This window comes from Schistocerca americana, chromosome 7 (genome assembly GCF_021461395.2).
Source record: "Schistocerca americana isolate TAMUIC-IGC-003095 chromosome 7, iqSchAmer2.1, whole genome shotgun sequence".
Lineage (NCBI taxonomy): Eukaryota > Metazoa > Arthropoda > Insecta > Orthoptera > Acrididae > Schistocerca > Schistocerca americana.
Genome location: NC_060125.1, coordinates 532138967 through 532166108, shown reverse-complemented (window position 1 = coordinate 532166108; position 27142 = coordinate 532138967). Strand labels below are relative to the sequence as shown.

Genomic DNA, 27142 nt, shown 5'->3' with positions numbered 1-27142 from the left:
TCCAGATCATCCGCTCTCAAAACTCCGCCATCTCACTCCCCACATCCACCACTGCTGGCAGCTCACCTCCAACTCCACAACGCTGTGCGCTGTTCACATCCAGCCGCCCAACACTACAATAGCGAATTCCAACAATGCTAACCAGCCACAGACTGCACACAGCACAGTCAGTGATTTTCATACAGAGCGCTACGTGGTGTTACCAACATAAAAACCTAAACAGCCTACTTACAAAAGTGGTAATATTTACATGGAAAAATTAGTGCGTGAGCTGTCAAAATGGTTCAAATGGCTCTGAGCACCATGGGACTTAACATTTGAGGTCATCAGTTCCCTAGAACTTAGAACTACTTAAACATAACTAACCTAAGGACATTACACATATCCATGACCAAGGCAGGATTCGAACCTGCAACCGTAACAGTCAAGCGGCTCCGGACTGAAGCACCTAGAACCGCTCGGCCACACCGGCCGGCGATGAAAGTACTCCTCACTAAATAAACCAATGACCTTTTGCGTATTTTTATGTCTCTTTTCAACGCAAAAGGACAATTTAAAAAGAGTGTCGTATCGTTCACACTTGAACGATTCTCTATGCAACCCTTTTTAAAAAAGAAGAGAACTGTTAAAATAATTCTGATTTCTTTTCTTTTAATCCTTTAAATTCTATTCTATGCAGTAAAAGCTGCCTTGTATACACCAAGTTTATACTTACGTGTATTGTTCATACACTGTTGTCGCTGTTGTTGTCATCGTTAGTTCGAAGACTGATTTGATGCTAGTCTGTCCTCTACAAACATTTTCAGCTCCGCCTAATTACTTCAGGCTTGATCCAATTAAACTTGCATATTGCAGTGAAACACTTGTTTCATTCTACAGTTTTTATCTCCCACACGTCCCTTCATTAACAGCCGGCCTGGGTGGCCGAGCGGTTCTAGGCGCTTGAGACTGGAGCCCCGGGACCGCTACGGTCGCAGGTTCGAATCCTGCCTCGGGTATGGATGCGTGTGATGTCCTTAGGTTAGTTAGGTTTAAGTAGTTCTAAGTCTATGGGACTGATGACCTCAGATGTTAAATCCCACAGTACTCAGAGCCATTTGAACCATCTTTCATTAACAAACGATGTCTCAAGATGCGCCCAGTCGACCGGTTCCCTCACTCAAGTTATGCCGTAAATTGATCTTCTCTCAAGTTTTCTTCGGCACCTCTTATGCGATCCATCCATCTGACCTTCAGCGTCCTTCTGTTGTACTGCTCTCAGTACCGGGGATTGATCTGCCTCATGGAACATTTACTACGTACGCCAAGTTTCAGTAATTCCATCTTGTGCAAGTGGAATGAGACTACGCCTGGCCCAAGACTTGGAAAAATAGAGATGCGAGCAGCCGTAATTTTATTTCATAATTTCATTTAGCTATCAGTTTTGGTGCCTCATTGGCATCATCTTCAGGCCCCTACACACGTAGGTAGACAAGTTATCTAAACGTTTTGTGCTGTTATACGGACCTCAATATACAACTGTTCTCTGAAGTCTTCTTCTCGGTAGACGTGGACCTTTCACAATTCTAACGACAAGAGGTTTACGTGTAACGTTAGCAGAACACTTAAATTAAGGACTTTTCGCCTTGTTTTCTCCTCTGAAAAAGATACTCGAGATTCACTCGCTATCAAATGGATCAAATGGCTCTAAGCACTGTGGGACTTAACATGTGAGGTCATCAATCCCCTAGACTTAGAACTACTTAAAACTAACTAACCTATGGACATCACACACATCCATGCCCGAGGCAGGATTCGAACCTGCGACCGTAGCAGCAGCGCGGTTACGAACTGAATCGCCTACAACCGCTCGGCCACAACGGCCGGGCCACTCGCTATCCCGTGGCATCCCGTGTTTTACAAATTTCGTGAGGAAGACGTACAATTTCATAACATTTTGAAAGCTCAGTTCATCACCTTTTGCCGGCCGAAGTGGCCGTGCGGTTAAAGGCGCTGCAGTCTGGAACCGCAAGACCGCTACGGTCGCAGGTTCGAATCCTGCCTCGGGCATGGATGTTTGTGATGTCCTTAGGTTAGTTAGGTTTAACTAGTTCTAAGTTCTAGAGGACTAATGACCTCAGAAGTTGAGTCCCATAGTGCTCAGAGCCATTTGAACCATTTTTTCATCACCTTTTGTACCGCCACTTTACCTTTTCATCTTCCAGTCAAAACTTAACATAATTATAAATAAGCTACTTCTCGCTCTGCTAATATTTATTACGAAAATGTTGTCGGATTATTAGCTAACGACCAACTGGCGCCAACAATAGAGACACTAGTGTGTAAGAAACCACACCTTGTAAGGTTGGATTATGAACTAATAACCGGAAACCGGTCCCTGCTGAACAAATATTAGAGGAACAAAACGCGATTTGTTTGCTTTCGATCTTAAATGTTAGTGTTCCACCAAGAAGTGATGGAAGAATACATTAGTATAACTTAATAGCGTTAAGAGCAGTCAGTCTGTGAACGAATTTTCTGTTACCACTTTCTAAGCTTATATGAAGAAGTGACAGCTGGCACAACTTCGCAGCTGAAAGCGGCTTTTTACCTCGTGAGGTGACAGACCTTAGCGGATGCAGAGGTCAGCTCTGCACTTGGCCTTTTCGAATAATAAATACGAGTATTTAGCGTCTCACTTTGGGCAAGACACTGTCAGTTTGAGCAGCTAATTCAAAGCACCATAAACTGCTGTGAGCAGACATCCTGTCCTGTCAAATAAACGCAGGTTTGAGAAGAGGCGGATGTTGCTTGCAGTCTCCCTGCGGGTGCTGGAACGGTCTGATCTCCTCGCCTTGTTTGCTGCCAGCGTTTAGGACAGGAAGCCGGACGCTAAGCCTGTAAGTTGCGACAGGCGAGATGTGCGATAAGGACGCTGTTCTTTTTCTGCGTCTCTTGAGCGTTGGCGTGGCCAGGAATACAGAATCGAGTCTCACAGACCACAGAGACTTCATCGTACCTAATAGAAATATTATGCAGATTTGTGGACTTGTCTCTTGGTGGAAGCAAAACACTTCACATATTATGGACATACGAAAAGGATCATAGAATGGGAACCATAAGGGAGACCGCCGGCCGTATGTACTTTGTATACCAGGAATTCAGAAGACGTATTGCAGGCAATTTATGACAAATAGGTGTCCGCCTGCTTAGCTGGGTAGTAACGTGCTTGCCTCCCATGCAAGCGGGCCCGGGTTCGATTCCCGATCGGGATGGAGGTTTTCTCCGCTCGTGGACTGGGTCTTGTGTTGTCCTTATCATCATTTCATCGCCATCACCGGCGCGCAAGTCGCCCATGTGGCGTCGAATGACATAAAATTTGCACTTGGCGGCCGAACTTCCTCTAATAGGGGCCTCCCGGTCAACGATGCCATACACTCATTTCCATTTGATGAGACATAGATATAAATGGGGAATGAAAATTATATCTGATGTATAGTACTGGTTTACCGGAAAACGTAAATAAACTGTAAAACTAGAAATAATAATAATAATAATAATGATTCAGCTGAGATGTCTGTGTTGCGCTGTAACACATGGCTGACGCTTTTGGTTATCAGAGTTCAAAATGGCTCAAATGGCTCTGAGCACTATGGGACTCAACAGCTGAGGTTATCAGTCCCCTAGAACTTAGAACTACTTAAATTTAACTAATCCAAGGACATCACATACATCCATGCCCGAGGCAGGATTCGAACCTGCGACCGTAGCAGTCATGCGGTTCCGGACTGAAGTGCCTAGAACCGCACGGCCACCGCGGCCGGCGTTATCAGAGTTAAGTCTGTGCAGCTGTAGAGGTTGATTCCATGATAGTGTTACAAACTTTTACGGATGTTGTTGTATGGTAAATGTATCAATTTGAGGTAAGGGATCCTGGTCCCCAAACGACAGAGTCGAAGCAGGCCGGTGTGGCCGAGCGGTTCTAGGCGCTTCAGTCTGGAACCTCGCGACCGCTACGGTCGCAGGTTCGAATCCTGCCTCGGGCATGGATGTGTGTGCTGTCCTTAGGTTAATTAGGTTTAAGTAGTTGTAAGTTCTAGGGGACTGATGACCTCAGATGTTAAGTCCCATAGTGCTCAGAGCCATTTGAACCATTCTGAACAGAGTCGAAAGTTATGTGCGAAAATCGTTCTAATACTTCTGACAGTGAAATAGATGTACCAGTACTGTTGTTGCTAAGATTGTAGGGTATGCAACTTTCAGAGGTGGTAGCGTGGACAAAAACAAGAAAATAAATCACTAGTAAATATGGGCTCTAAAATGCATACGGTAAGAGCTATGAGCACTTGTTCATTTTCGATACTGCACAACACATTTCTTCTACTGCATGTTCTATGTTTTCCATTTTTTGGGGTAGGTAGTATGGACTATCATCATAATCATCAGCGTTCTGCCATAGGGCAAGTCTTCACATGCGGCTCTCCATGCAGTCCAGTCATTTGCTACCCTTCGTTTTCTCTGTCCTTATACTATCCATCGTTTGTTACCTTCTGCGTCGTTATCTGCTTTCATTGTCTGCCCCGATAGCCGAATGGTCACGTGACGGACTGCCGTCCTAAGGGGCCCGGGTTCGATTCCCGGCTGGGTTGGGGATTTTCTCCGCTCAGGGACTGGGTATTATGCTGTCTTCATCATTTCATCCCCATCCGGCGCGCAGGTCGCCCAATGTGGCGTCGAATGTAATAAGACCGTTGACGCCAAACTCTCATTTCATTTCATCTGCTTCTATTCACCGTTCCTTCCACAGCACCCATCAGTAAACAACTGTGTTTCCCCTTCCTGATTAACCTTAAAATTTCTCTCTCTTCGCCCTTTCTTCTCAACACGTCCTAATTTCTCACTTTGTCTGCCCATTTCTCCCTTCCATACTCCTCCAAATCCACATCTCAAGTGCTTTTGTTCTTCTTTCTTCCCGCTCCCTCAGTGTGCATGTTTCAGCTGCGTATAATGCTGCGCTCCATATAAAGCACTTCGCCAGTCTCTTCCATAGGTTCCTGTCGATCCACCCACACTGAAGCGTCCTCCTCTTATTAAGTGCCTCCGTGGCAATTGCAATACGCGTTTTCACCTCCGCACTGTCTGCCCCGATAGCTGAGTGGTCAGCGTGACTTACTGCCGTCCTAAGGGGCCCGGTTTCGATTCCCGGCTGGGTTGGGGATTTTCTCCGCTCAGGGACTGGGTGTTGTGCTGTCTTCATCATCATTTCATCCCCTCTGGCGCTAAGGTCGCCCAATGTGGCTACGAATGTAATAAGACCTGCACCAAGGCGGCCGGAGATGAGGCGCTCATTTCATTTTACCTCCTTATTGCGTCTAATATCCTCCGTAATTATGCTTCCCAGAGATATGTAAACACTAACTTGTTCTATATCTTCCTGCCCTAACCTTATAGTTGCTCTTACTCTTTATGCTCTTATCACCACACATTTTGTCTTTATCTTATTAATTATCATTCTGAATTCCTCAAAGGAGGTATTTAATTCATTTCATTCCAATAATAGTTCTTTCGCTCTCTGCCATCATCCACAACTCTAATGCATTCTACCTTCCTATCACGAACCCCCACCCCTCTTTTTCATTTCAAACTTTCTCAGTAATATGCTCCAAATATATGTTAAACAGTATGGGGAAGAAAAAGCAGCCTCGCTTCACTCCCCTTCCAATTGCTCTTTCCTCTGTCGTCTCATTCCAAATCAGTACTCGTGTTTTCTGTTGTAGGTATAGCTTCTTAACCGGCCTTCTATCCCTCCAGTAGACTCCATTAATCGAAAACAATAAGAAACGTCCAGTAAACATATACTCTAAAATGTATATCTTAAGAACTATGGGCACTTGTTCAGCAGAAGAGATGTATTTCACAGTAGCGAAGTAGAAAACATTCTTAAGAAATGAAACTTCCTGGCAGATTGAAACTTTGTGCCGGATCGAGACTCGAGCTTGGGACCTTCGCCTTTCGCGGGCAAGTGTTCTACCATCTGAGCTACCCAAGCATGACTGACGCCCCGTCCTCACAACTTTACTTCTGTCAGTACCACGTCTCCAACTTTCCAAAGCAAAAGCGATACATCTTTCCTATCGTCTGTTACTTTCTTCTCAAGAACATAATAAATTCTGTTTTCCTTTTCCAAAATTTATTTTATGTTTCACATGTCTTTTTTAATTAACAGTGCAACTATATAAAAGAGGGGATTAGTAACAGCAGTGAGAGAAGCTGTAGAAGAAGTCCAAGAGCTGAGCTCTGCAGCTTTGTTAGTAGTTTTGGTAGAAAACGGCCCACCGCAGTTACCAAGGCTGTGCCATCATAAACGCCGACACAGACAGCTGGTTGCCAGTCACAGAGATGGGATACTTCCCACGAGTCTTGGGCTACTCACCACACTACATCCCACCTCCACAGGGACAGACAGCACGCACAAACTACATTCACGAGAAATCAATAGGCTAGTAAAAGTTTGCCGCTGAGGCTTGAAGGGCGGTTGAGATTGTGAGGACTGAAACGAATGTAGTGGGTGATGGGGCAGATCGGGTGCATACCACAGTCTGTCTCCACGGACGATACTGTACTCCAGCCTCGACATGTGTTATCATATTGCACCAGTTACTACGAGGGTTGACTGAAAAGTAATACCTTCACCTTCGTAACTCTTCAACAGTTGGCAGCATTGGTATGCGGCAGGTACTGGCTTGTTCCGTAGCCTCTTCTCTACGGCTCCAGTTGGCGGGAAGCCTTAGCATTGAACGATTGTGTTGTTACGGTGTAAAGTATGGAACACTGCGCAGACGGTCGGTCAATGCGATTTAAGCAACGTGCAGTCATTGAATTCTTGGCATCACAAGGTGTCATCCAAAAGGAGATTCATCAGAGAATGACCGAAATTGATGATTATGTTGATGTGAGTACTGTGCTCATCCGAACAAAAGACTTTCTTCCATTGTTCCATTGTCCAGGTTCTGACAGCAGCACCAGGTTTTTCTGTTATGCACATTTGCACCACTGATGCGTGATTTTGAAATTTCAGCTCGTCCTGCAATTCCCTACCTATGAAGCTCAGCAATAAAAAGATTCTGGTCTTGACTGGATTCGCGTGCGTGACAGTCAATTCTGCAGTGACTTTCGCAACTGACGTCCTCTTAATTTTCGCCAGAATCCTCTTCAATGACCGTCCGTCACATTCATTTAACACACACTTGCGTTCGCTTTATGACTTACCGGATGACGTTTTGCCGCTTTCCTTGTTTGCGATATAAGTCTTCGATACGGTGCCTCTTGAAACATCAAAAACTTCGGCTCTTTCTGTTACGAAACCACTAACCATACGAGCACCAGTAATTTGCCCACGTTGGAGCTCATTCAGCTTGAACATAAGGCACATACAACTATACAGAATACAGCGTTGACACTAGCGACGTATTGAGGACACTGCATCTAGGCTCCGTCCGCGGCCAAACACAACAGGCAGGCTTGGCTAGCATCAGGATTTAAGTTCAAGCATGCATTTCTCTCAGTGTTTCCCTATTTTTGTTCAACTCCTGTGCATGATAACCTGCTAGGATTACACAACTGCTCACGGTCTATGTAAGTCTGCAGGCTTTCGTGGCCGTTGTCACTTAAGTTAAAATCTTCTGGGTTATTAGGCCGCGTCATATTTCCTCTAAAATAATCGACGTTTCGATCCCTCTGCTGGGATCTTCTTCAGGATCTTGAGGTGTCCACTACTGCTAGAACACAGTGTTCTAGCAGTAGTGGACACCAAAATATCCCGAGGAAGATCCCTGCAGAGGGGTCGAAACGTCGATTATTTTAGAGGAAATATGACGCGGCCTAATAACTCAGAAGATTTTAACTTCAGTGTTCACGGTCTCTTGACTTTGAAAGTTCAATATACGTTCGGTAGGCTAAATTAATGCGACTTCTCAGTTTTGCTCTCTCTCTCTCTCTCTCTCTCTCTCTCTCTCTCTCTCTCTCTCTCTCACTCACACACACACACACACTGATTCATTTCTGTCATTAGTCAGTGAAACTGCAAAAGACACAAAACGCTGCATTTCAGATTCTTAACCGTCCCGAGGTGGAGCTCGCACCCATACCCTCTATTTCCGAGACAGTGGGCGCTAACCCGGTATCGCGGAGGATGTGGGTGGGGAAGGGGCGGGTCGCGTGCTGTCACACGGGTCTGTTTGCCCCGGCGAACTTCTGAGAGCAACAAGGCGCCGCCATTATCCGAGGGGCCGAGGGCCGCCATTATGCAAACTCGAAAATGAAATCTCCGCCGACACCCATAAAAAACATGCTAAGTGGCGATGAACTGCATAAACGGCGATCGCCGTCTGATACGGGCCCGTTGCCGTCCCTCGGCACGAATTATGCGCACATTTTAGCCCGACAGGTCTTTCGTCGGCAATTTCCAGAGTGGGCCGATAAGTCGACGGCGTATGCCACTTGCGAGAGGCGGGTAAGAAGAATTTCCGGTGATTCGCAACCATTCGAAATCTTAATGGCGATTTATTCCGCAATTTCCGTTAACATCGCCCTCCTATATCGCTGGTACAGGCTGGTTAGGAGCTTACGAGCGGCACTTCAAAGGCAGGTTGACGATCACGGATCTGAATCTTGAAAACGAGAATCGTATTTACAGGGTACAACGATCTCTGCGAGCGATCAGGTATTTCGTTTGAACCTGTCAGAAGGTCTCCATAGACAAATCTACATGTGCTTCTTCTTGTTCTCCGCAGGCCACGCGGTTGTGTGTGGCATGGTATACTTTAGACACTACTACCTTCTCTCTCCTTCTCTATTCCACTCGCGAATGGTGCTTGGAAAGAAAGACTGTAGGTAAATCTCCGTATGATCTATAATTTCCGTGATTTTCTCTTCGTGGTCATTTCATGAGATGTATGCGCGAGGAAGTAATATATTGCCTGACTTCCCGGAACATACACTCCCGGCATTCCAACTGTAAACCACTGTGTGACGCACAGTGCATCTATCACTGGAGTTCGTCGTGCATTTCCGTAAAGTTCTCATGCTTACCAAACGAGCCCATAAAGAAACGTGCGCACTCCCTTGGATTTCCTCCACTTCTTCCATTATTCCTACCTGGAAGGGTCCGGTACTGACGAGCAATAATCAAGAAATCTCCGAACGACTCCTTGTAGCTCACAGCTTTCGTGAATGGGCTATATTTCCTATTATTCGGATGAATCGCAGACAGGCATCTGATTTTCTTACGGTTAGTTCAAACTAGCCATTCCATTTTAAGTCGCTCCCGACATGTACTCCTAGATATCTTACGGCTGTTGCTCAGGGGAACGGAAAAGCTGGTGGAAGTCGACATAGGGAAAGACTAGTTTGGGTTCTGCAGAAACACACACGCGGCTATGCTGTCCCTACGACTTATCGTAAGAGACAGCTCAAGGCGCGGCAGACCTACGTTTGTAGAATTTTCAGATGTGGTGATGACAATGACGACTGCAATACCCCCTTTAAATTTCTGAAGGAGACGAAGGGCGTGAAAGGGAATCAATATTTGAAAAGGGAGAGAAACAGGGCTGTAGTCTGTCCCGAATGTTATTCAGCCTGTGCACTGAGCAAGCTGTGAAGGAAGCCCCTTATTCCGCCTCAGCTACAGTATGTCGGCGATTGCTGCGCAAACAAGTCCTCGACGTACGCGTACACCACCATTACTCTACCACACAAACATAGGGGTTACACTCGTCTGGTGTGAGACGTTCCCCGGGGGGGCGAATCGCACAATAACCCTGAAATAGTGGTTCGATGTGGGGCGGCGGAGGGGTGAAGTGGACTGCGGTAGTCGTCGTGGGGTTGTGGACCACTGCGGCTGCGGCGGGGATGGAGTCTCTCCGTCGTTTCTAGCCCCACGGTTAACATACAATACAACAGTAAGTAGGTGCAAACGGATGTAGGTTGCAGTAGTTTGTCGAAGATGAAGACGTTTGCACAGGATCGAGTAGCGTGGAAAGCTGCATCATACATGACCACGTCAACAGTAACAACTGTTTCCCATTGGTTATCACCAATGGTGTAATCAAACAATGATCGGTATTTACAGCTACTCATGCGCTATACTTTTATCCTCATTCAAGGTAAACTCCCAATTCCAGCACCAATGTTTGGCCCTCTGTAGATGTTCCAGCATTTCTCTAGGGCCTTCTGGCGGTGCAACCTTTCTGTAGATAACAGCATCGCTTCTAACGTTATCCAGCGCATTGTTTAAATACACTGATGGAAAAAAGTCGCAGTACCAAGAAGGGGTAGTGCAACATGAACGAAAGATTGTAGGCATGTTCCTGCATCTAAAAGACTGTGTGTATTTAAATTTCGCACCAATCGCATATGAGTGACGGCAGTAGCTCCACTATGAGAATGCAAATCGTGTTTGCTTTAAAAACACGCAGTTGAGCGTTAGTTACCTTTGAGATCGGACATGATGAGTTGATGTTAAGGTGCCAAAATCAGCGTTATCAGAGTTTGAACTACGTCGTGTGTTAGAGTTGCGAGAAGCTGACTGTTCCTTCTGCGACACTGCAGAAAGACTTGGCAGGAATATACCCACAGTATTTGACTGCTGGCAGTGTTGGTCACGAGAATGTATGGTTTCAAGAAGACTGGCCTCCGGACGCCCAAGTGATACAACCGAGAGCGAGTACCATCGTGTTCGGCTTATGGCCCTGGCTCATCGTATTGCATTTGCAGCAGCAATTTGAGCAGCAGTTGGCACCACAACAGTGACACAAAGAATTGTTGCAAAACGGTCTCTACAAGGACAGTTTCATGTCAGACGTCCTATAGCGTACATTCCACTGACAACAGACCACCGCGATTTGCAGCTTAAGTAGTGTAAAGCGAGAGTTCATTGGAGGGCAGGGTGGAGGCCTGCTGTGTTTATTGACGAAAACTGGGTGTGTTCAGCGCCAGTGATGACGGTGTGTTGGTTAGAAGGAGGCCAGCTGAGGTCCTGCAAGCAACGTGTTTGTGTGCTGGACACACATGGATCTACACTTGGATTTACGGTCTGGGGTGCGATTTCGTATGACGGGAGGAGCACTGTGATTATTCCACGCACGCTGTCTGCAAATCTGTACGTCAATCTGGTGATTCGACCTGTTGTGCTGCCATTCGTGAACGGCATTCCAGGGGGTGTTTTCCAACAGGGCAGCACTCTCCCACATACCGCATTTGTAACCCAATATAACAGAATGTCGACACTTTGCATTGGCCTGCTCGATCACAAGATCCGTCTCCAGCCGATCCGGCCGCTGTGACCGAGCGGTTCTAGGCGCTTCAGTCCGGAACCACGCGGCTGCTACGGTCGCCGGTTCGAATCCTGCCTCGGGCATGGATGTGTGTTAGGTTAGTTAGGTTTAAGTAGTTCTAAGTTCTAGGGGACTGATGCCCTCAGATGTTAAGTCCCATAGCGCTGAGAGCCATTTGAACCATTTTTGTATCATGAATGCAAAAGGAAAATCGCGAATCATCTTTAGATCAGTATACATTTCATATGTTCGTATCAACGTTTTGTAAGCAATGTGCTCAGGTATGTCAAAAAAATGGCTCTGAGCACTATGGGATTCAACTTCTGAGGTCATTAGTCCCCTAGAACTTAGAACTACTTAAACCTAACTAACCTAAGGACATCACAAACATCCATGCCCGAGGCAGGATTCGAACCTGCGACCGTAGACGTCACGCGGTTCCATACTGATGCGCCTAAAACCGCTCGGCCACAACGGCCAGTGATCTTTCGTAAGTTGAGATGTCATAACGGAACGGAACCTATACATTGTAATCTACATTTACGTCTACAGCTACATACATACATACATACACCGCAAGCGACCCTATGGTGCATGGCGGACGGTATTTTGTACGACTACCATTCATTTACTTCCCTGTTCCACTCGCAAATGCATAAAACAGTCGATTAAGACAGCAGGAAACCTGCACAGTATTTTTACAAAAATAAAGACAAACTCCCAGAACACGACGTCCTCTGGGAGATGTAGCATTCACCTACCAAGCCAAGTCAACCGCTGTTCCTTAGTGAACCCGATAACATAGGCTGTAATATAGGAAGACTGATATGTAGTGCAACGAAAGTAATTTTTTAATTCATCTCTTATCTAGCGGTGCAGAAAGAACAGCAGTAACGAGTAACAGTATATGCGCCAGGAGTTACCACTGACATTTTTCACAGTGAAGTTCTAAATCGCTTATCTGTTTCCACAGTTTGACAGGAAAGAAATAAGCGGATTCCTCCATTTCCAATTTTTTCCTCTATTGTTGCAAAGGACACTTGCCTGTTCGAATTTCCCACCATTTTACCTTGCAATACTTTTTTCTCAAATATCCAGATAAAATTTAAATTTCACGCTATTGTTTTTCATTCAAAGGCACGCATATATGACGTGTTGATGTACACTACTGGGCATTAAAATTGCTACACCAAGAAGAAATACAGATGATAAACGGGTATTCATTGGACAGATATATTATACTAAAACTGACATGTGATTATATTTTCACGCAATTTGGGTGCATAGATCCTGAGAAATCAGTACCCAGAACAACCACCTCTGGCCGTAATAACGGCCTTGATACGCCTGCGCATTGAGTCAGACAGAGCTTGGATGGCGTGTACAGGTACATCGGCCCATGCAGCTTCAACACGATACCATAGTTCATCGAGAGTAGTGACTGGCGTAGTGTGACGAGCCAGTTGCTCGGTCACCATTGACCAGACGTTTTCAGTTGGTGAGACATCTGGAGAATGTGTTGGCCAGGGCAGCAGTCGAACATTTTCTGTATCCAGAAAGTCCCGTACAGGACCTGCAACATGCGTTGGTGCATTATCCAGCAGAAATGTAGGGTTTCGCAGGGTTGAATGAAGGGTAGAGCCACGGGTCGTAACACATTTGAAATGTAACGTCCGCTGGTCAAAGAGCCGTCAATGCGAACAAGAGGTGACCGAGACGTGCAACCAATGGCACCCCATACCATCACGCCGGGTGATACGCCAGTATGGCGATGACGAATACATGCTTCCAATGTGCGTCCACCGCGATGTCGCCATACACGGATGCGACCATCACGATGCTGTAAACAGAACCTGGATTCATCCGAAAAAATGACGTTTTGCCATTCGTGCATCCAGGTTCGTCGTTGAGTACACCATCGCAAGCGCTCCTGTCTGTGATGCAGCGTCGATGGTAACCGCAGCCATGGTCTCCGAGCTGATAGTCCATGCTGCTGCAAACCTCGTCGAACTGTTGGTGCAGATGGTTGTTGTCTCGCAAACGTCCCCATCTGTTGACTCAGGGATCGAGACGTGGCTGCACGATCCGTTACAGCCATGCGTATAAGATGCCTGTCATCTCGACTGCTACTGATACGAGGCCGTTGGGATCCAGCACGGCGCTTCGTATTACCCTCCTGAACCCACCGATTCCATATTCTGCTAACAGTCATTGGATCTGGACCAACGCGAGCAGCAATGTCACGATACGATAAACCGCAATCGCAATAGGCTACAATCCGACCTTTATCAAAGTCGGAAACGTGATGGTACGCATTTCTCCTCCTTACAGGAGGCATCACAACAACGTTTCACCAGGCAACGCCGGTCAACTGCTGTTTGTGTATGAGAAATCCATTGGAAACTTTCGTCATGTCAGCACATTGTAGGTGTCGCCACCGCTGCCAACCTTGTGTGAATGCTCTGAAAAGCTAATCATTTACATATCACAGCATCTTCTTCCAGTCTGTTAATTGTCGCGTCTGTAGCACGTCATCTTCGTGGTGTAGCAATTTTGACGGCCAGTAGTGTAGCTTTCTTTGAAGTACACATCATTCTGTTCTAAATTGATGGGAAATTTTCAAGTGACTCGTCAGCTTTGAAATAGTCTTTTGTTCTAAAACTTGGTTACTTTCTTAAAAGTAAAGGTTGTGTTTAAAAATGTAACAACAGAATAATAGTTTTTTAAAAATTCTTTTAGTTTCCTACTACCTCCAGTGTGTTGAGAGGGCACTGATAAAACTGTGCAGTAGTATAAAATTTTCTGAGAAAACAATTTTTCGTGCTTTCTACTTATCCTCGGGCTTCGCACGACGCGCCCTCGGCTGTGGCGTCGGAGTGTGTGCCCCCTGCGAGTCGGCAACCCGCGCCGCGCGCTCGCAGCTGCCGCAGCGGCCGCCAGCCCACGGTTCCCAGCGGTCGCGCCTCCGTCCAGCCAGCCGGCTAGCCGCCTCTTATTTGTGGGGCTGGCGGCCAAGGCCGGCTCGTTACGTGCCCGACTGGCAGCGCCTGGCACGGCCCGCCTATTTAACACGCAATTACGCGCACACCGCTCAAAGGCGCCGGCCCGATCCGGATTTACGATGCGAGCCGCTACTAATTCGGGAGGCAGGCGAAGCGCGCGCGGGTTTACGGCTCCGACGCCTAGCCGACGACCCGGCGGTTTCCCCTAACAGCTGCGCTGCTGATAGCTGCGGGAGAAACGGAACCCTGGAAACATAGACCAATTGCACTGGCAACATACGCTGAGACCGAGTCGGTACAGACTTAAGAGTCGCTACGAGGCCTCACGTCTTCGTGGTCTTCTCAGTTCTATTTTTTCATTCAAATCCCGATATCGTTCTATTTTTCCTCAATAGTGGTCAAAAATCTTTATCGAAATTTTCCGACGAACCGAGCTGACATGAAGCTAACGTTTCCGTCAAAATAATAAATCAACAAACGCTATGAAATATGGAACGAGCTTAAGTAGTCGAAGAGACAAAATACCGTCTGGCTGTCAGATCTAGGATCAGTCATTGCAATCATAAGCGTCCATATAATTAGTCTGGGCAGGGTGTGAGTGTTAAGAACAATTCATAAGCCGGCCTTAGTGGCCGATTGGTTCTAGGCGCTACAGTCTGGAACCGCGCGACCGCTACGGTCGCAGGTTGGAATCCTGCCTCGGGCATGGATGTGTGTGCTGTCCTTAGGTTAGTTACGTTTAAGTAGTTCTAAGTTCTAGGGGACTGATGACATCAGATGTTAAGTCCCATAGTGCTCAGAGCAATTTGAACCATTTTTGAACAATTCATAGCTCATCCAAGGCTATAATGTACAAATAATTAAAATTTATACAATCATAAATGGTGCTTACGATAATTCTCACTTATTGTTCGGTCTCATTTGCACGTTTTTTATTAGATCACATGTTGTGATCACACTGGGTCATCTTTAGATCTGAGTAGTTGCGTCAGCACCCCGTGTTAACTACTCGTGACCAGATATCAGAGTACTCTGATATGTGTTCTGAGTGGACAAGACGGGTTTCTGACGGCAATAATTAAATTTGAAGATGTTCCAGAATGATCGAAATATGTAATCTCATTAAAAATGTACAACTGAGGCAGAATAATAACTGTGGATTATATATATATATATATATATATATACGAGGCCTGTTCAGAAAGTAAGCTCCGATTGATTGCCAAATTGAAACCACAGTGAACTTCAGAAATGTTTTACTTGTAACAATTAGCTACACCTTTCAGCTACTTCTCTACGTAGTCGCCGTTCTGACTTAGACTTTTGTCATAGCGTTGTACCAACTTTTCAATAGCCTCATCATAGAAGGCAGCCGCCAGTGCTTTCCGCCAATTCTCCACGCTGGCCTACACCTCGTTGTCTGTGTCAAAATGTTGTCTTCAAAGACAGCGATTCATGTGACCAGAGATGAAACTCAGGGGGAGACAATTGCAGACTGTATTGTGGGTAATCTCACATTTCCATTTGAAAATGATGCAGGAGCATCTTCATTGCCCCTGCAGAATGCGGCTGAGAATTGTCTTGAAGAAGAAACAGCACGACAGTTATGTAATGTTAGCTGCATAGCTTCAGGCGAAATTTCTCACCAGGCCCTCGTACTTGGCGGCAGACACTATTTTCTAGACATCTTTACGCACTCACTGCGAGCTCAGAAATGAGAAGAGCGACGTGATGCTAACTGGGGTTATACTAGAGACACTACCCAACACATCTGTGCAAAGCTTTATCGGATTTTCATAGTCGTTTCCATTTCGCGACCGATCGGAGCTTACTTTCTGAACGCCCCTCGTATATATATATATATATATATATATATATATATATATATATGTGTGTGTGTGTGTGTGTGTGTGTGTGTGTGTGTGGCGTTTATGCTACATCCCTGCCCACATTATTACATTTTTGTTGCTGCGCTTTAAAGTACAGTACAGGAAGATTTTGTTTGGCGAGCTATCAGACCGGTAGGATCACAAGGCACTCATCGAACAACATGCCGGATGGTCACATAGCGTGAGGACGGGCGGGCTAGCAAGAGCCTTATCGCGACGATGGTGATTCATCTAGAATACTGGCCGCCAAGAAGCGGGTCTCTCTATTATTTGAATTTACAGTTTAAACGTTAACATACTTCTCCAACCGTGTTGATGACGGTACTTGCACTGAGAATTTGCTGATAATAATTTCAGTATCACTCAATTCATCAGAAAATGCAGGGGTAGGCGCCAAACTGATAAGGTAACCCACAGCTAGTCTACGGTCGGTTTCCTAGGAAGTAATACATGAATCAGACTACAAAATAAGATCTCGTGTAAGGACGGAACAGTTTGCTGAAAAATTACCTCCGGTGCCGTAATTGTGCCATTTGTTAATTCAAGACATCCTGCGATCGGTTGCCGAGGTGGCAACACGCGGAATATTGTGTGAAGTGAAACTCAGCGCAAAATACTGAATTAATTGTTAAGTTGCCTCGAAATACATATTAGCGTGAGCTCATGTGGATTCTAAGACAGTGTGAAACATTTTGTGACTTTTGTGGTGCACGGGAACTAATGATTAATGACCGGGAACCTTGTTATGAATATTAACGATAGATTGGCTCCAGAAACCGTTTTACTAATTTTGCGATTGGACAATTAAAAACAAAACTATTGGCATCGTAACGTTTTACAGTTTCATTGCTGAGCATTTAAACCAAGCCACTTGCCACATTATTATGCACTGTTTATTGCACAAGCGTTAGAAGTAGCGGCCGACAGAGAAGAAACCAACTGCGTCCACGTCTAAGAGGTAAGCAAGCTGGCTAGAATTCAGTTACGAAGTGAGGAGGGGGCGGGGGAAGGGGGGGGGGGGGGACAGACGCACTGAACTTTCGTAACTCACACGTAGCGCCACCGTGCGTCCCCGAATACACGTTGTGGTAGATCTTTCGAACATTCATTCCCCTGTCTGCTGTGATAGGATTACGAGGTTCTGAATCCCGCAAGATGATTATGTCGACTATAGTGATAAGTGATACTGCTTAGGTTCATTCAAAATGAAACGATTCGACACTCAGTCGTGCCTGAAAAGTTGAAATGAAGGCTTCAACAGAAGAGCAACGGGATATAGTGCCTTTCCTAAAACCGGAAGCAGTGTGGGGAACGGTAATTCATCTGAGAATTACAAACCTGTACGGACAGCGAGTTATGGTGGCAGCCATAGCTCCAGAGGTTGGATTAGGCGTCGGAATTGTAGCGGACATTCAGAGCTCTCTGTACACTTGTGCCATTGATCGCAGAAGTAGTAGCAGTGCCTGATGTCATATGGAGTTCTGAAATTCTATGGGGAATTATCCAGCTGACTAAACAACCTACTTCGATACTACTTTTAAAAAAACAACACTTAAACAGATCTATTCAGAGACCAAGTTGACAGTTGACTACGGTTACTGCGCAGCGACTACCAACATAACAAAAACCAAATTTTATCTGTATCGCCGCTACGACAGTACACGGTGAGACCCTTTCCTCTTATCGTCAAGTAATCCTGCAGAGAAGTCCCTTAACAAGATGACTTCAGTTATTGTTCAATACATTATATGCATAGAAACATAAGCCAACGAAATTACTCGCACACCGAAATTAGGGTGCGCCAGGATGCACGATAGCGTCTGAAAGCAAGTCAATCGGCCACTATACACGCGAAACACGTCCGCCTGTGACGCACGCCGAGCACCGAATTTACGGGATGATATGAGAATTTATCGCCGTCCGATGGGCGTGCAAATCGCCCGACAGCTCATTAACCGGCGGGCGGACGCTGCATTGTTTGCTAATCCTGTGCCAGGCCCGACCCGGCCGCTACGCCTAGGGGAGTCCCCGCCCTGGGTGGCAGGCGCTGACTGAGCAGTGCTGCCACCACACTCAGTGACGCCCGTCACATGCTGCAGCGATTGCTCACCGCGGGATTAACACTAGCGTCCAAAGAACAGCTCGCTGAAAAGAAGTGTACGCCGCTGATTAAGTGCGCAACAAATGAGACATGACAAGGTTTACAGAGGGGCATTTGTTATCTGACTGTCAGTAATTCACTCTCTTCCTCATGCACTGCAGTCAGAGTCTCTAACCTTCAGGTCTAATTCAAGGAAGAACGCCTGCTTCCACTGGCGTCACCGTCCCGCAGTGGTTTTGATCTGAACATGGCCTATTCGACAGAAAGCGGTTGTTTATTTATTTATTTATCATGTACCGTGCGACAATACGAACCAAAGCTGCTTGCTCATGGCATGAGACAGACCATAGTTTACAGAATTCTGATAAGAAAATTTCATAGAAAAGTATGGAATTAATAAAACACGAAAAAAACCTGTCAGGGAGTATACGTATGCCATCATACTTAAAATATAAAAGTGATTTGCTCTGTTTTGTTTACATAGTTTCAAACTTATATATAATTTATTCTGGTGAGCTAAACGCCTAAAACTTTATACCGAGAGCTCAAAATAAAGGTGGCCTGGAAAATACAGGGTTCTGTAAACGATTTATTCAGTTTCAAAGCTCTATATTTTCCGAAGTGTTGCATGTACAATATGATTGATGCATGAGTAGGACTGCAAGCTTACTGAGTTTCATTTTGCACTCTATGAATGTCCTATGAGTCACACGACACACGCCCAAGCGATAGTTAGGTTCGTTCCGTACCTCATGTGGTATCATTCTGTCAGCAGCACTCATGCACACTCTGAGCCATTCTAATGTTCTTGGCGGTGGGGGTACGTAAACACTGTCCTTAACGTGCCCACAAGGCGTTAGGTCAGGCGGTCTCTCTTCTTGGAAGATGAAATTCTTGGAATCCGCTGTCAATTCTGGAAACAACCACAACTGCAACACATACAGATAAGAGGTACCCGCTCCAGTCTTCTCACAGAAGAAAAACGGCTTTGTCGCCATTTTTCAAAGCAACGACTTCCTGACACTACAGCAGGTATTGAAAGTGACCACCATTCGTCTCTTGTCACTTTTGGGCCCTGGTTGCTGAGGGATTAGCCGAGCGGTCTCAGGCGCTGCAGTCATGGACTGTACGGCTGGCCCGTTCGAGTCCTCCCTCGGGCATGGGTGTGTGTGTTTGTCCTTAGGGTAATTTAGGTTAAGTAGTGTGTAAGCTTAGGGACTGATGACCGTAGCTGTTAAGTCCCATAAGATTTCACACACATTTGAACATTTTTGAACAAGCTGGATCGAAGTTGGGCTGCTGAAATTGCCGCAGTCTTATCCGAGGTGTTCTGTTGCAGTTCTTGAGGACTATGAGGGTTGTTGTGGCACACCTTAGACTTGAGGGCTCCCGCCACAGAGTAATCACACAGTGACAGATCGTGTAACCTGCGTGGCCAGCTGGCATGATCGGCGTGATATGCCGGTCTCTTGCAACGGGCGACGGGTTAATTTGGTAGAGCTCTGAAGCATTTTCTGCTGAACTGCAGCCATATTTTCTGGTGTGCGGGCACGAAAAAAAAAAAATGGTTCAAATGGCTCTAAGCACTATGGAACTTAACATCAGAGGTCATCAGTCCCCTAGACTTAGAACTGCTTAAACCTAACTAATCTAAGGACATCACACACATCCATGCTCGACGCAGGATTCGAACTTGCGAGCGTAGCAGCAGCGCGGTTTTGAACTGAAGCGCCTTGAATCGCTCGGTCACAGCGGACGGCTGTGCGGGCACGTTTCGGAATGCTTTTTGACTTGTTCAAAACAGTGTTGCATTACACCCTTATCTGGCACTTTGACACCATTAAACTGCTCAGAGGCGGACGGGGTGGCCGAGCGGTTCTGGGCGCCACAGTTTGGAATCGTTAGACCGCTACGGTCGCAGGTTCGAATCCTGCCTCGGGCTTGGATGTGTGTGATGTCCTTAGGTTAGTTAAGTGTAAGTAGTTCTAAGTTCTAGGGGACTGATGACCTCCGATGTTAAGTCTCATAGTGCTCAGAGGCATTTGAACCATTTTTGAAAGTGCTCAGAAAACAGCTGACCTCGCCGTTTGTTTTCTTGTAACTTTCCACCCGCTGCTCTGCTGTGAGTTCCATCGTCCCCTTTGCACTGCTCCAGGCGCAATGACTTAGCCCGCACTACGCTCTTACCCGGTGTGGATCATGTGGCGTGCGTGCACGTGGTGTGCGCATCACGGGGTGTGGTTATGTGCATATATTCACGTCCAATCGTATGCACTCCTACGGGAGACTTTCATTTGCCCCATTCTGTAGTAGGCTGTTTTTCATGCCGTTTAAGACAGGCACCCATATCTTCTACACCTGGAGTGGATAATGTAAGACTGATTGGCTCCCTGAAGGTGTACGATATATTTTCGGAGCATTTCATGTTTTGCCCACCCAATGGATATGATATGTCTCCCTTTCACTGGTTCAAATGGCTCTGAGCACTATGGGACTTAACATCTGTGGTAATCAGTCCCCTACAACTTAGAACTGCTTAAACCTAACTAACCTAAGGACATCACACACATCCATGACGTAGGCAGGATTCGAATCTGCGACAGTAGCAGTCGCGCGGTTCCGGACCGAGCACCTAGAACCACTCGGTCACCGCGGCCGGCCTTCCTGTCATTATTTATGAATAGGAAAGAAAACTACTTAGGTGTGAGACGAGAAGGGATGGCACAGGTGAAAGCAAGGTGTGGGCAGTCGAGCTGGGTGAGCGGAGTGAGTTTTGAGAGTGGGCTGCTGACACAACGGACTAGTCTGCCTCCCGGGGCAGCTGCGTCTCCGCCTCCACCTCTGCCACCGGCCTCCGCCACACGGCCTCCGTGCCCGGCTGGTCCGTAAATCCCCGGCCGCGATAAGTCCGGCGACCCTCAGGGTCAAGCCGCGGCGTCGCTACCTTGTAAAGCTCTTAGCTTCATGTCCGACGTGTGTGGCCGGCCATTACCCTGTTGCCAAATGCCGTTAGGCGCGTCCTGATAAAAACCTAACGGCAGTGGTCCCTCGAACTTTCTACGGCACGTTGATGTCCATTTCGACACACGACTTAATAAAGTGTCATTGTTAAGATCATATCGTACCGCTATTCCAGTTGAGTGTCTCGTGACTAATGAGAACATGTGTCTAAGCCGTACGTTTTCGGGAGCATTCGCCTTAACCACTAGCCTACGTGGTGCTGGCCAAAGAGCGCGGTGCCAAAGGAAGAGTGATACCTCGCAACGCAGGCCGCAGCGACGAATGGCAACAGCGGTGTTGAACGCCGGGCCTGTTTATAAAATATCCATATATCGATATATCGATATTTCCTCCAAAAGTTATAGATATAAATCGACGATTTTTGGTGGTAGGTGGTAAGTTTCTAAGGGACCAAACTACTGAGGTCATTGGTCCCTAGGATTACACACTACTTAATCTAACTTAACTAACTTACGATAAGGACAACACACGCACCCAGTCCGAGGGAGGGTTCGAACCTCCGACCGGGGGAGGGGGGGGGGTTACGATATTTTTTACTAAGGATATCGATAGCAAAACAGGAATAGCGAGTGCCGATATTTTTATTTTATATTTTTCACATTTTTCGGTAAATATTTGAAACTGTTCTTTGGAAATTGTAGTAGAATATATTTTTACTTTCACTGTGTGAAGGAGTCTTCCTTCTTTTTGAGCTTTCATCACGAGCAGTCTTTCTTTTTGACTGTATGAAGCAAACATATGTGGCACAAAACAAGGAGTGCGATTGTGCTGGGGTGGGTGGTGAGGGGAGGGGAGGGTGGGGGAGGTGAGGGGGGAAGGGAAATATGACGTAATCGGTGCTCGGCGGTACCGACAGAAACTGCAACGTTTAGCTTCACCACGCAATTTTGACACTACAACTTGTAGGTTGTTGGCGTTGGCAGAAACGAAAAAACTTGGGAGGCGACATGCAATGTTACGGACAGGTCCGATATGTGACGAAACCGAACGACGGACGCATCGGACACCCCTTTATCGTGCCACTCACTTGCAGTTACAATTGTTAGCAAGGTGGTAATCGACAAGCCTGAACGTGCATCGTTCTCAAATGGTTCAAATGGCTCTAAGCACTATGGGACTTAGTATCTCGGGAGGACGACGGTTCAATCTTGCGTCCGGCCATCCTGATTTAGGTTTTCCGTGATTTCCCTAAATCGCTCCAGGCAAATGCTGGGATGGTTCCTCTGAAAGGGCACGGCCGACTTCCTTCCCTGTCCTTCCCTAATCCGATGAGACCGATGACCTCGCTGTTTCGTCTCTTCCCCCAAAAAACCAACCAACTTAGTATCTGAGGTCATCAGTCCCCTAGACCTTAGAACTACTTAAGCCTAACTAACCTAAGGACACTTTTTTTTTTCACTACCTGCTTATATTTTATGACCCACCGTCTAATTTCTTATGGTGGGTCGTATATTGCCACTTAGCCGCTGTGACTGGGTCCGGGGTCCGCAGTGACTGAAAGTAACACCACACCGGCTCCCGTCCCCACTCACACCGTTGCCCGTGTCCCGCCATTGCCCGTGTCCCGGACATGACACACACCCAGGATTCGAACCTGCGACCGTAGAGGTCACGCGGTTCCAGACAAAAGCGCCTAGAACCGCTCGGCCACAACGGCCGGCGAACTGCAGTGAATTTACAAGTCCCTGGTACTCCTCCTGGAGCAGCTGACATCAAATCGTCTGCAAAGCGGTAGCCAATTCTGGTCTGTTCGTCGGTGCAAGATCTATGGCACGGAGCTTGAGTTCTATACATCCCAGATATGACCGTTGCGGTTCAAATTTGGGCTCCGTGGTAACCACCTCAGTTCTTTGACCTCCACTGCATGTTCCTGGAGCCATTTCAACGGGATGTGGGAGCAATGTGCCAGCGCTTTATTATTTTGAAACACCGCAGAACCGTCATGGTGTTGGAATGCAAACAATGGGTGGAAATGGTCCCCGGGCATCCAACGTCTCTTCCACAACTACGTCTCTTCAACTAGGGGGCCCATTCCATACAAGGAAAATGCACCTCAGACCATGAAAGAGACACCACCGCCTTGGGCGACACGGACTACACCATCTTGGCAATCGGGATTCATCGATTCATGTGGTCTGCGACACGCATGGTGCGGCATCGTGATTCGTTTGACCATATCGTGTTACGCCATTGCTCTCGCGTCCACCCCTGGTGCTTGGCGACAAATGCAAGCCGTTTTGCTCGATGACGTTGGGTTAACAGTCGTGTGTGGCACCGGCTCCAATATCCCATGGAACCCATATTCCTAGGGATTGTTCAATGGGAGACGTGGGGTAGCACGTCCTGTGTTGAATTAAGCCGTCATCTGTTGCACTGTAGCCCTTCTGTCACTATTGAAAATGCGTCTCACATGTTGCCAGTCACGGTGGTCAAGGGAGGCTAGACATCTGTTGTGGACTGTGGGACCCTCATTCAACCGTTCATAATACACCTTGGACATGATTGAGCGTGTGAAACAGAATTCCTGTAGCACTACCAAAACCGAAATTCCCATCCGTCGGACACCAAGCACGATTCACCGTTCGAAAGGCGTCAGCTCTTCTCGGAAAAAAGTCTCTTATAGGACTGCAGCTGGCACTGGGTGGAGGGGGGGGGGGGGGGGGGCGTGTGGTGCGCATACAACACACCTGCGCCATCTGTGCCCCACTATACCATGATATAGGCTAAGTGAGTGTACGCCACAGTTGTTGACGTTTAGGGTCAAATGTCAGTCCCTGCACCATTTATCTATCCTCTGCAGGTCTTCCTGCAATTCGCTAGTCTTCTAGCGTTACTACCTTGTAGCAGATCCGTGCTTCGTCGGCGAACAGCTTCAAGGAGCTTCTGACGTCATCTGCTACATAGCTTACATCTTACACATTGTAAACAATAACACATCTATCACAATTCCTTGGTGTTCTCCTAACGTTACTTTCTACAGCTGTAGTTTTTATTACAGGCCGCTGTGGCCGAGCGGTTCTAGGCGCTTCAGGCAGTAACCGCGCTGCTGCTACGGTCGCCGTAGCCTCGGGCATGGATGTGTGTGATGTCCTTAGGTTAGTTAGGTTTAAGTAGTTCTAAGTCTAGGGGACTGATGGCCTCAGATGTTAAGTCCCATAGTGCTTAGAGTCATTTTAACCATTTTTTGTAGTTTTTATTCCTCTAAGAGCGCCATGTTGAACCAGCACGGATAGCTGCGCTCGCTAGTACGTCGCTACTGAGATTCGGGGAGAAGCTCCGATCCTGGATGGAATCCGCCGCCCGACGGATTAACGATGAGGGTCGATGTGCAGCAAGCTTGTTATGGCTTTTAGGCGGTTTCTCACATGCTACTAGATGAATACCGGGTTGGTACCCACGCCTTCTCAGTTAGGCGACTGGCAAACATTTCGGAAACATTCTCACGCTTTCACATGGAGTAACGATGGACACAGACAGACGGCATACGCAACGGGAGGGGGGGGGGGGGGGGGAGTGGCGACAGGAAGGAGGTAGAACCGAGAAAAAAAAATACGAAGGAGAGGGACGCGTTTTGAACCTGGAAGGGAGTCCTCCATCCAACCACACTACTCAATAAAATCGCATTTTGTTGACTAAACGGCAGTATAGAACTGTATCAAATGCCTTCCTGAAGCCAAGGAACACGGCGTCATTAAGGTCGCGTTACGGATTCACTGGTGCGTTCTACATGGTCTAAACTGCACTGATGATGCAAGCTACTTGATCTTCCTCCAGTTACGTACGGGAAAGGAACATCCCGGACTCGGCTGTAGCTGTATACAAAAGTTGCTCCGCTTATCCGCTGAGCGGGCAGTTTATCTGCCAGCAGGAATTACACGACGATCGGAACGTCCGTGCGGCTGCCAGGTCGGCATTAGCGGGCACGCGATTTACTGGCCGTCGTGCCGTGACGAGCACACGCGCGCTCCTTTTGCTTCTGGTGGGGGCTGGAAGCGGCACGCGGGGTTTATAGCGGCTCTCCAGACACGGCAAACGCATTACGCTGTCCAAGTGCGCGCCGGCGCGGCGCGGCGCGGCGCGGAAGACTCAGCACCACAGGCCTAACGAGCAGCCAGTCGTTGAAGGAACAATAGCGTCTCGATTGGGCGCGTAAATGCACAACTTAGCGCATCCTCGGTGCAGTGTTGTTGCTTGTTACGTTTCTCTCCGTGATGGGGAGTGATGTTGAGTCAAGGCTTCACTTGACGGTACTAGGTAGGGTCTCCCACTTGAAAGTAGCGTACTAAAGAAGAGATTCGTTTACCATAGTGCCTGACAGCTGTCAGTCATTCCACCAATCGTCTTCCGCAGGTCCTCCTGCATTTCGCTGCCATCTTCTGCACCAAAATCCACGAAAGGCCTCATGGAACGTCCAGTGTTCCACTTTTGCGGTACGCCGTTAGTTTTCAGTTAGGATAATTAATTTGTTTTGCCTCGCTTGACTTATAGGTCATTCTTTCGACTTTATTTTCATTATAAAGAACTGAAAATTCATCAGACTGACTACAATGTACGTCTAAATTTGGTCAATTCAATTAAATCACAGTGCAATAACACTAAAATAAATATAATCGGAAAGTTATTGATTGTAAACCCTAAAACAAGGATACGGTCTCTCACCAACCCTTTTTTGATAGTGTCAGGCTTGTAAGGGTGTTGCAGGGTAGGTAGTGCTGAGAAATAATTGTTAAGAAAAGAATTCGATACGTTGCGCCCTTTCCGAGCTACTTAAAAGCGAAGTTAAGCAATCTGGCCGCTGCGAGCGCAAATTTATGCTGCCCGTCAGTCGCTGTCGCCGAACGTGATCTTCATTTGGTTTCCTGCAACCAAAGAAGAGAGCGCTGGAGAAATGGGACATTGGACTGTAGGAACACCGAACCCGAGCCAGAGATTGCGAATCTTGCGCATTATTTATCATCTACGCTATGACAAGTGATTAATACTGCACGGAGTTGATGGAGCCCTCTCTTGTGTGACTAAAGAGGTCAGTCTTATACTGAGCTAAATAACTGAAAAGTCGTCACACCAAATGAAATTTCTAATGAGGAAAATCAAGAAACAGTAGTGGGCCAGCAAAGAGACGATAACTAGCGTTTAGCTACTGTACGTCGTAACAACCAAATAATTTTCTTTGGTACAAGAACGCAGGCTTCCGCGGCCGGTGTCATAGTGATTAAAATTCTTCTGAGTATTATGCCACGTCATTGCTAAAAAACTAACAACAATAATAAACTAAAACCGATGTTTCGGCCGAATTGCAAAGGCCTTCCTCAGGGCACGACTGGTTTTGCAGTTTCTTTGGTATCCACAGAAACACACCATACCTGGTTAGGAAGCAATAACTTCACAAGTTCGCATCACGTGACATAAATACGGTGTTTGTACTTGACGAGTATTTTGTTATGTCGTTAAGGTCAATATTCTGCTGCACACCTTTAGTAATTATTCTTTTTTTGTGTTTGGCCAACAACTTCGTCAATAGAAGACACAAAAAATTTTATATTTATATAAAGGACTTTTGGAAGTCATCTGTTCTCGGAACAAGAAGCCGCCGGCCGGTGTGGCCGAGCCGTTCTAGGCGCTAAAGTCTGGAACAACGCGACCGCTACGGTCGCAGGTTCGAATTCTGCCTCGGGCATGGATGTGTGTGCCGTCCTTAGGTTAGTTAGGTTTAAGTAGTTCTAAGTTCTAGGGGACTGATGACCTCAGAAGTTAAGTCCCATAGTGCTCAGAGCCATTTGAACAAGAAGCCACAAGGGAAATTTACTGGTTGTACCT

General features: G+C 46.8%; 1 long non-coding RNA gene across 1 annotated transcript in view; it reads right to left on the bottom strand.

The window, feature by feature from the left end:
- The window catches only part of LOC124622178, a 536116-nt gene that overhangs the window by 173439 nt on the left and 335535 nt on the right, over positions 1–27142 (bottom strand). The gene's annotated exons all lie outside the window — the stretch shown is intronic.